The sequence below is a fragment of the Polistes canadensis genome, unplaced genomic scaffold (genome assembly GCF_001313835.1).
Source record: "Polistes canadensis isolate GaletaPanama2010 unplaced genomic scaffold, ASM131383v1 scaffold_13, whole genome shotgun sequence".
Lineage (NCBI taxonomy): Eukaryota > Metazoa > Arthropoda > Insecta > Hymenoptera > Vespidae > Polistes > Polistes canadensis.
In genome coordinates, this window is record NW_014569560.1 from 573,534 (window position 1) to 584,926 (window position 11,393).

Consider the following 11,393-nt stretch of genomic DNA (forward strand, 5'->3'; position numbering starts at 1 on the left):
ATCGAACGAATTATTATTATAATTATTATGAATTTAAATTACGTTAATTTAAGTACATAAATTATATAAATAAAATACAATGTTTAATATATGAATATAATGAATTTTGTAAAAGAGAAAATGTAAAGATAATAATTCGAATAAAATAGCTTATCTATATATACTCGATACTAAATGCGTAAATATTTTTGTCTCGGTTATTGCCTGATCATTACTTCACGAAAAGTTAGGCGTAAAAATTCGTAGCTTCGTTATCTACACACATATATATATATCGACTTTCTTTCTAAAACAATGTTGAAATCTTCATTAATTATCTTTTCGTTTTATTTGACGTATGTTGCATACATTCATACGATATAATATAAACACAAATAGATAATATATGCAAGGATACATCAAATACTATGCTTTAAATTAATTTCGATAATATTCTGGTTGTCAACGATACGAACGAATTAACTTAAGCGATCGTATTTCATTAATTACTCGTAATTATTATTATATACAATAATAAAATTTCAATCTTTTTTCATCTCCCAATGTAATAAACTTTTTGGAAAAAAAAAAGAAAAATCCTAATTATAACTAATTTTTTAATCTTATTCTTCCGTTGAAAAATATTCAATTTGTTTTCCGTATTAAACTCTCTCTGCGCAACGATAAATAAAACAATAATAAAATATTATCCATATCGAGAACGAGAATACGTTTAAGAAATAAAAAGATAGTAAATGTTGTTGCTTTGAAAATGGGTACGACTCAACACCCAACAAAATTTTGGAATACGAAGAATTTTTGTCCAATGACAATGAATAGGACCGATCCCTTGAGGGTCATGGATTTACGATAATCTTCATAGAAAATGTTCTGAATGTTTATTGAAAAAAAAAAAAAAAATATTGAAAGGATTAAACTATTGTTCCATTCGAGGATAAAGAAGAAAATAAAAAATAAGAAAAGATTGATGAATAATAAGAAAATATAAAAGCTCGTGACTACTACTACCACTACTATTACTACTTCTACTACCAGGTCAATAATATTGTCCTTCGAATATCTTACAACTAATACAGTGTGTCATGTGCAACGACGACGAATAATATACGTTTTTATAATGGTAGTAGGTCCGGACTTTTGTGGGAAACATTGTGAGGTGTAATATCCGAGGAAGGACAACTTACTGCAGAGAGAAAGGAAGCTCGCCTTAGAAAACCGTTCGAAAGTCGTCCTACTATACCACGCCGAACACCGACCTTTTCTTTCTCTCTTTTTCTCCCTCTCGCCACTTTAATTTCTTCTTTTTTTCTATTCCTTTGCGATGAGTTGCATTCAACATTTTTAGTTCATATTTGAAAGAGAGATAGAGAGGGTGAATAGAAGAAGAAAAAAAAAAAAAAAGAAAGAAAGAAAATATTACTTGTCAACCTTAATTGATTTTCAAGTGATTTTACTTCCTTCTGTTTTCTTTTTTTCTTCTCTTTTCAAATTAATCAAAATAATAAGAAAATTCTCTAACGTGTTTCTATCTTATCCTTAATCGAATTGCATTGTATTTTTATCATTTCATTCTATATTACATTATTTCTACAAATTATCCTCTACAATATAATTAAATAATACAAATTGAATGTATGTTGTGTATACCTTGATTATAAACATTTATATATTTGGTATGTTAAATAATGTGTTGATTCAAATTTTGAAATAACGAATTTTGATGAGCAGATGTAGAAAAGAATAAAAACATTTTCACGATCTGACGAAAGAGAGAAAGGAAACATATTTTCTTTTGGTATCCTACGATTTTTCTTCGTAAAGAAAAGGAACTGGAAATAAGAAATAGAGGAGTTTCGATTTTCGTACTTTTCCAAATAATGCCAACACGACACCTGGGTTGGTTGGTTGTTCTGTTGGTTGTTGGATGCTGAATGCACCGGGTCTAAAGCGAGAAAAATCGGAGATGTGGCTACGTACTTTGCGAGGAAACGAAGGATAACTGAAGAAAACGAAAGAGAAGGAGGATGAGGAGGAGGAGGGACAACGGGGTGGGGGTGGGGGCTGGGGGGGTTGTGGAAGAGGTTACAACGTAATGGTAGAGTAGAGAGAAACGTTGGGAGAAGTTTTACGCGAACGTGTATGTATATATAAATGTATGTACGTGTGTATGTGTTAAGAAGAGGGGGAGGTAAAGCACGCGGGTAAAGGGGGAAAAACGACTCGGAACTCGCGAGCCGTAGCGGTACTCGTTCTCTTCGCTGCCGTACAGAAAAAGAGAGGGAGAAAGAGAGAGAGAGAGAGAGAGAGAGGGAGAAAAAGAGAAGCTACCCACCTTGCCACGAAATCGAATAAATCGTCATTTCTCTCTCTCTCTCTCTCTCTCTCTCTCTCTCTTTCTCTTTCGTTTTCTTTCTTTCACTGATTCGATCAGTAAAGGTCATCGACTCGAATTAATTCCAAACAAGATATATATATATATATATATATATATATATATATATATATGTTGTGTGTATCATAAAATGTACTTGTCTCGTATTTTTATCTAATCTTTTATTAATCTAAAATTCATATCAAATATAATATTTGTATTTTTCTTTACTTATATAAAAATATCTTTTGTTTTTTTGTTTTGTAATCATTATTTTTCGTTCGTTCGTTCGTTCGTTCGTTCGTTAATTAGTTTGTTCGGTTAATAAGAAATCACGAAAAATATTATAAACGCAATTGGGAATCTTCTTCGTCGTCGTCTTCTTCGTCGTCGTAGTTTGTGAAATTCGTCGAAGACCTAGAGTATATTACTACTCTTAGCGATCGAGCGTTTCAGATAGGCCGGTGGTGGTAAAGAAAAGTCGTCGTAATATTTCACGGAGGGCGAACGAGGAAGTGTACCCGACTACTACGACTACGACGACGACGACGACGACGACGATGGAAGAGATGGTGTTGTACAGAAAGAGAGAGAGAGAGAGAGAGAGAGAGAGAGAGAAATAAGAGGAGAAAGAAGAGAGAAGTGAAGGAGGAGAAGGAGAAGGAGGAGGAAGAGAAGGAAAGGTTTGAAGGAAAAAGAGTGTGTGTGTGTGTGTGAGAGAGAGAGAGAAGTCGAAACGAACTCGGTTCTCGTTTCTATGCAGCGGTATTTGCTTGCCTTGCAACGAGGTATTTCAGAATAGTCATTATCACTAGTTCGCTTCCTCCTCATAATAGAAACTCGAATGGATCGCCTCAACTTTTGTTTTCTTCTTTCTTCCTCTTTCTTCCTTTATCTTTCTTTATTTTTTTCTTTCTTCATTTCTTCTCCCTTTTTTTTTTTCTTTCGAATCCTTTTCCTTCCATCTTTCTCTCTCTCTCTCTCTCTCTCTTTATCGCTGTTTTTTCCTATTTTATTTTTCATTTTCTTTCGAAAGATCGAAAAAAAACTATCATAGATACGTGTATATATATATATATATGTATGTATGTACATAGGATTATTGCTTAGAGTTATATCGATACCTGTAAATAGATGTAATTATTTAGGTATGTATATATGCGCAAATATTCGAACGACTTTTACGGTAATACATTATTGCATACCTCGTTAAAATCCTAAATATATATATATATATATATATATGTGTATATGTGTGTGTATTTGTAATATTTATATGGCTTACCTTTTAGCCAGAAATTCACGTTTTCTAACGTTCTTTCGTTTTGAAATATGATGGAAATATAAAAAGAACGATCGATGTCACGGGAGGATTATCTCTCTCTCTCTCTCTCTCTCTCTCTCTCTCTCTCTCTCTTTTTTTCTCTCTCTCACTCTTTCACTAACTATCTTTTTTCCTTTTTTCTTTTTTGCCTATTTGTATATCTATGATGTTTCTTTTTCGGATTCGTGAACGAATCCTACTAGCTACAGTTATATACATTTGTCAATTAAGCCCTATTTGAAAATATATCGCGGTAAAGCTGACCGTCAGTTGGAAAAGGTAAATACGTAAAGGTCCCTTACCGTTTCTACCCTTCTTCTCTTATACCTTTAACTCTCTTCCGGTTCTCTCACTCGTACCGGTACTACACGCTTACAAAGTTATGCTGGATTCCTCGTTAAATAACGGGAAGGTAAAAGAAGAAGAAGGAGGAGGAGGAGGAGGAGGAAGAGGAGAAGGATGAGGAGAAGGATGAGTAGAATATAAAAAAAAAAGAAAAAGAAAAAGTACAAAATAAATTCACGAGTTCACTAAGTTCGCTCTTACTCGTTCTCGTTCTAGTTCTCGTTCTCATATTTTGCTATCAAAGATGAAATGTCTTTCTAACTTTTCAATTAAATAGTGTCGACTAATGCATAACCAAGAAAAAAAAGAAACTGTACTTATAATAAAAGAAAAAAGAAAAACAATATAATTTAAATACAACAGAAAGGATAAATAGATAGATAGATATATTATATCCTATATAAATACAGTATATAATATTATATATTTTAAATATATTTGTCTCGAATGATATTTTCTTTCGGGGCGTGGGTGGGTTGGTGGGTGGGAGGGGGGCGTGGTTTGGGAAATATTTTTTCATCGACGATTACAATCGTCAGATTTTTAACGGATAACTCGATTCAAATGGAGCACAAAACCACCGAAGAACTGTATTTCGATTAATCGTGAATCACGATAAAAGTTCCACTTTCGATTTTCCATTCGAACGAATAAATTGAAACCAAAATGCACGGCGCTAAAGCTCGGGCAGAGAACGATCTCGATATTCCCGATTTTCAATGGATCGATGTTAGAGAGTCTAAAGCACATTGTCATGATATACATATGGATATATACATACATACACAACACATACATATAAATATATAAGCATATACATACACCTATATATATATAAATACGTAACCATAGATATACACCTACACACAAATATCTCTATATATATGCTAAGTGTAGGTGTATAAATATATAAATACACGTACTTATATAGATATTTACATATACACGTATACATACATATATCGATACGCGTGGCAAACTAACATAGAAAACGAAAGAGAAAGAGAAAGACGCCTGCCTTACCGCTTTCAAATATAACCCCGTCGAGCATCCATAACAAACCCTTCCTATCTCCCATTAAATCAAACGCAAACCGCCCGGCGAGCCGACAGTTCATTTAACCCGCCCCCTTCCGTGGCGGTGCTCGGCGACCACCCCACCCTCTACCCTTTTCCCCCACTCTCACCCTTTCTCTCTCTCTTTCTCTCTCTTTCGAATCATCCGTTCGTCAGAAGCTCGACGCCGTCGTCGTGTGTTCTTCCACCCTCTCGTGACGTGCTCGATTTCGTTCAGAATGAAACAAAAGAAAGAAAGAAAAAAAAAAGAGAAATAAAGAGAGAGAAAGAGAGAGAGAGAATTAGACTGGAAGGATAAGTATTATACGTACAACCACTCCACTTCGATGTGCTTTCTCATCGCTAACATAAGAATAAAACACGTCTCTACGGTGCTTACGATTAGTCGCGATTTAAAGGAACTGTTACTATATTTTCTTCGGGAGTGTTACTTCGAGAAATCATATTTCTACCTATATATATATATATATGTATGTATGTATTTCTTATATATAGAAAAAGAAAATATATATAGAGAGAGAGAGAGAGAGAGAGAACGAAGGACGTACGGTGAGTTTAAGCGCCGTTGGAAAATAAGAAGTTAGGGGAAGAAGCAAGGAGGGAGGGGGGAAGAGAAGAAGCAGAAGGCGGGGGGTGGAGGATGAGGATGAGGATGAGGATGAGGATGAGGAGGAAGGAGGAAAGAGAAGCGCGCTTCGAGGTGGACGCGATGTGCGCACAGAAAAGAAAAAGAGAGATAGAAAAAGAAATAAAGAAGAAGAAGAAGGAACGAACGAACATAGAGGGAAAGGCGGAGGAGGAGGAGGAGGAGGTGGAGAAAAAGGAAGAAGAGGAGGAAAAGGAGGAAAGAGGAAGGATGATATGAGTGGCGGGGGACTGGGGAGGGTGACGAAGAGAGTAACGAAGAGTGGTAGGGGGAGCAGGGCAGGAGAAGGGGTATGGGTAGGGATAGGGAGGGGGAAACTCGGAACTCGTGTCGTAGCGGTGCGACGGTCGGTCGGGTATCTTCGTGTCGTGAGCCACACGCTCGGCCGATATCGGCTCGCATACGCGCTCAGTCGTACTCGAGCCTTGCTCGCGTATGGACGTTTGTCTTCTTTTCGTATCTCTACTGAGTAAAAAAAAAAAAAAAGAAAAGAATACTTTGGGTGAAATATTTGGCACATAGTAGTAGTTTATATAGAGTTCATCAGTCAGTCAGTCAGTCAGTTAGTCAGCAGCGCTTACTCGTTGTGCGTATTATCACCGAGAAAACACTTTTCACTAAATTTTCTCTTATATTATATTTTGATCCTTTCGATTAATCGGATTGATCATTAGATTTGTTATTGTTGTTTTAATTTTATTCATTTTCGTATCGAATTAAAAACGATACGATACGGTACGGTAGTACTACGTTACCTTACGGTATATATAATACGTGTGGTAAAGGTGCATAAAGGTTTTTTTTTTTGAAATATCAGACAGATCGTAATTAATAATCTACGTGGGTGTTGTTATCCGTAAATAAAGAAGAAACGAAGAGGAAGAAAAAAAAAACTAAGAAAATAAGGATTAAAAAATTGGAAGAGGTTCGGTTTGGACAGTGTCGTTTCTGTTCTACTATTATACTATTACTACTACAACATAGTATTAACAGCGGTCTCGAGTAACAGTGATAATCACGGACCGCTTTAAACGGTGCGCGAGTGACGCTCTCGATCCTAACGTGTTCCGATTAACTTCGTTCCGTTACGCGTATTCCCTCGAGTGTGCGCTCCACAATATATATATATATATATATATATATATATACATATACTATATAAAACGAGAGAACTCGCGGGAGTAGAAAAGAGGAACAAAGAACAACGACGTGCCTACTATTAACTATTACTATCTTTTACGCTACTACTACTACTCCTTTGTGTATATCTTTTTCTCTCTGCTCAGTGTATATAAGAAAGGATAAAGAAAACAAGAAGAAGAAATAAATAGTGAAAAAAAAAAAAGTAAAAGAAGGAAAAGAAATAGGTAGCAAGAAAGGGAGAGGATTTCGTCGTCGTTATATCCTTCCTTCTATCTTTCAATATAACTATTCTTTCCCTCCAACTGTACTTCGTCTTCTAGTTTCAACTCTACTTTTCGCAAAGAGAAATAATAATACATAGCAGCAACAGTAGCAGTTGCAGTAGCAGTAACAGCAGCAGCAAAAGAAGAAGAAGAAGAAGAAACAGCAGCATCAACAACACCATAGGCATCATCGTTGTTCGTGTCATTTGTATCTTTGTAACGTCAGACGACGAAACAGCGACGACGACGACGACGACGACATCATCGAATTGTTTCTTGAGGTAAAGTGATTTTCTTTTCTTTTCTTTTCTTTTTTGAAATGACGTCACACGAGAGTGTGAGAGAGAGAGAGAACATACGTCAAGTTGAGCAACCTCCGACCACGTACGCCACCGAGTACCGTGTCTGATCCACCACCCCATTTTCCTCCTTCCCGCCCCCATCATCACCCCCCACCCCCACCCGTTCCCGCTATCCTCGATCGCACGTACGCACTCTCGTCATGTCGTCTACACACATATACACACGAATATATGTATAATACTATCATTTAATCTATCCTCATCTTTCTACCTACATATATATATATATATATATATATTTTTTTTTTTATTTTCCTCTTTCTTTCATTATATTTCTTTCGTTTTCCTTTTTTTCTGTCTTCTCTCACACACACGTGCGATAAGAATAACGATATTACGTGTTAGATGCGACACGTCGATGGATAGCGCATAATCTGGATAATGCGTTGCTGTTCGATTTTTATATGCGAATACCTATATTACGTATATTAACTCATATATATTTGATTAGTATGTGCATATATAAAATTGTATAAATGTAGGGTATGATATCTTCTTTTGCTTATTCTTACGCGTTTAATGCAGAAAACTAAGAATTTTATCTTAAAAAAACAATAAACGGATAGATTTGTATTGTATCTTTATCTATTGATCTGTGTATGTATATATATAATTATGATCGCGTGACACGTAAGCATGTTATCTTGGAAACACAACTTTAGCAATCGATGATAGGGCATATCGCGGAAATGAACAATCTAGTCGATCGGATTTCGAAATACATAATAATAATCTTTTCGATTAAATTAAAAATCTATTTGGAGAGAGAGAGAGAAAGAGAAAGTATTATAATGTAATACTTCAAAAATATTTTTCTTTTTCTTGTTGATTTCTCTTTTTTTATTATTTTTTTTTTTTTTTTCGAGACTCATTATATGATCTTATGCGTAACATTGTGTGTTACATGTTTATTACGCAGATACCCTATTTACATACATTGATTTGGTGGTATTAACAAGAAGATATCTCTAAATCACTCAACACTATTCGATTTATCACGTCTAGCGTCTGCTTAGGGAATGCCATTAGGCGGATTGCTCTGGTGCTATCGATTTTCTACGCTTTATGCATCGGCCTTCTCTGGAACGTGCGATCTTTGTAAATCCCATATACATACTCTCTTGTTCTCTCTCTCTCTTAAAATCTCTCTCTTTATCTTTCTTCTCTAATTTTCGCTTTCTCTCAAACGCTACTCTACCTTTGATCTTTATACGCGTGTTCTTATTTCTTTGTCAAACTTAACGCGATAATAAAGTTGTAAGGCACGCGAAACCCCCGACATATCTGTATATACATTATTATTATAATTATTTCTTTCATGCGTACGTGTGAATATGTGTAGTATATGTGTGTGTATGTGTGGGTGGGTGGGTAAATGTAAATGTGTATGTATGTATGTATGAACGTCCGGTTGTGTGAAATTTTATTTTTATCGAACGTAAGCAAGATAGATGACGCGTACGATATGTGTTTCACGTTCATCTTTCGTGTTCCTCGAAAGAGAATCTCTCCGATTCCTTCTCCTGGTTAAATTCTGACGTCATCTTTGTTATCTTGTAAAACAGCTTATATATACGTTTCTTATTCTTATCTAGCTTGTATTATTTCTTTACGTTCGATTTTCGGAATATTCGTAATATATATATTGTTAATTCGTTTAAAATTTAATTATTCTATTGCATTTTCGATGAATCACATACAGATTTATTTTATTTATTTTATTTTATTTTATTTTATAAATTTTATTTTATTTATTGATCTAGATTAATTTGTTTATCATAGTATCTCCATTTAACGATTGACGTAAACGCAAAAATAAAAAATAATAATGTTTAGTCTATCGGTTTTTAAATGAACGATGTTAATAAAGACTTCTTACAGTTTTATTATATTGGTAGAAAATAAATATAGAGAGGATTGAGTAGTGAATAATTAAGAAATTTTCTCGAAAGAGCCAATCAGGAGTTTAAACTGTAACGAGAAATACACGACTGAAAGCAGAATTTCTCCGCAATTTTCTACGGAAAATCTATACTATATGTACACTGATTTTACGTTGTAGAACGTTGTGAACATGGTACATATATATATATATATATGTAACATGTACCAGTGTGTTAGTATTAGAAAGAGCGTTCGTATAACGACAGTTCTTGAACTTCACACGAATTCGATATCGAAGTTGAAAGGGAAGTTCGGGCCCTCGTAACCGTTCGTTCCCTTCGTTAACCTAACGCGAAAGCTTCGATCGTGCGTTAGTGCATATGTCAAACTCGGAACAGACTCGTTCGACCTTTGGAATCAAAAAAGATTTTCACTATTTTTCAAATACCTTAATAAATTCGAAAAATAAATTTATTGGGTTGGGGGGAGTTTTTTTTTGGGGAAAATTAATATTTCTTTACTATGAAAAAAAGTAATTTTTTTCGAAGGAATTAAATAAAGGAAATAGAAAAATATTGCTGCGATAAAAAAAAATCAAGATGGCCAACGCATTGGAAATTTTTCTCTATGAAATAAATAGAATGATTAAAATATTTATTTACGGACATTTATAATAGAATAATAAACGTTTTCTTTTTTTTTCTTATTTTTTTTTTTTTATTACGTTGTTTAAAAAGTCAAGGATAATAACGATCAATCAAATTCGCTTTGTTAAATCTATAAAATGATAAAACATTATATATATATTCAAGAGTTAAACATTATATTTCTACAATTTTATCTTACTTTATATTTTCTATATAGAAATAGATTTTCTTGTTTGAATTATTCACAAAAAATACTATGATATGTATGTATGTACATGCACACGATATAACGAATTTCTATTCGAGTAAGGTTAAGTCGAAAACAAGATAATCGATAAGACGTGTTTTGAAGTGTAATGAAATCCTCTTCTTCGTTGAAGAAAAAGTTAACACTCGTTACGCCATTTTCTTGTCACGTGACCATTCACCGATAAATCTTTACAAAGTATTTACGTATCACACGCAACACACACACACACATATATATATCTATCCCTCATACGTACATGTATCTGTTGAATAGTTATCACATAAACGGGACTTTAGAATTGTCAATAAAATGACGGAGAATCTTTTATATCTAACAACTTCGTTGATAAAGAAAACATTAATAAATGAAAATACTAAAATCGATTAAAATATAAATGCATATTTACGATTTGATTTATTTTACCCGATCGTGACCAGGAATGAATTTTCACTCATTTCCTTCCTTCGTTTCAAATATTTCAAGAAAAAGTATTAAGAACATTTCTAAACATTTTTCCTTTTTCTTTTTTCTTTTCCTTTTTCTTTTTCTTTTTTCCTTTAGTCTTTTAAGTATTTTCCAGCAACCGATGCATCCATCGATGTTGCAAAAAGAAAACCAAAGAATAAAGTATATATATATATATAAAAAGAAAAAAAGGAAAACCCGTTAGAAATTATCCGAAGTTGCATGCACGCTCATGCATGTATGTATGTATGTATATGTACGTATGTAAGTACGTGTGTATGTGCAAGAGAGAACACTATAATCTTTGGCGGTTCTTTTTCTCCTGTTCCTCCTCCTCCACCTCCCCCACACCCCCTACCCTTACTCCTACCCCTACCCTTGCACACCCCTTTCCACCTCATCCTCTTACTCTGATACTCCTCCTCGTCGAGTTACGAAGTCAGGCGAGCACTGCGATGAAAGAAGAACGGCGGCCGCGTGAAAGTAAAGAAAGTGGGCCGCACGAAGTAGTCTTCAAGCTACAACAAGCAGACACAGACACAGATATCAGGCATAGGCACACACCATCTTTTTCCTCTTCTTGCCAAAGAGATTCTCCTCTTCCCCCCTTACCCCCC

The 11,393-nt window shown here is 34.6% G+C and overlaps 1 protein-coding gene across 1 annotated transcript in view; it reads left to right on the plus strand.

The window, feature by feature from the left end:
* The first annotated feature begins 6,149 nt into the window (after positions 1 to 6,149).
* The window catches only part of LOC106793377, a 34,374-nt gene continuing 29,130 nt past the window's right edge, over positions 6,150 to 11,393 (plus strand). Inside the window, exon 1 of the mRNA XM_014760264.1 lies at positions 6,150 to 7,449. The gene's annotated coding sequence lies outside the window, so the exon portion shown is untranslated. The remainder of the gene's footprint in view (positions 7,450 to 11,393) is intronic.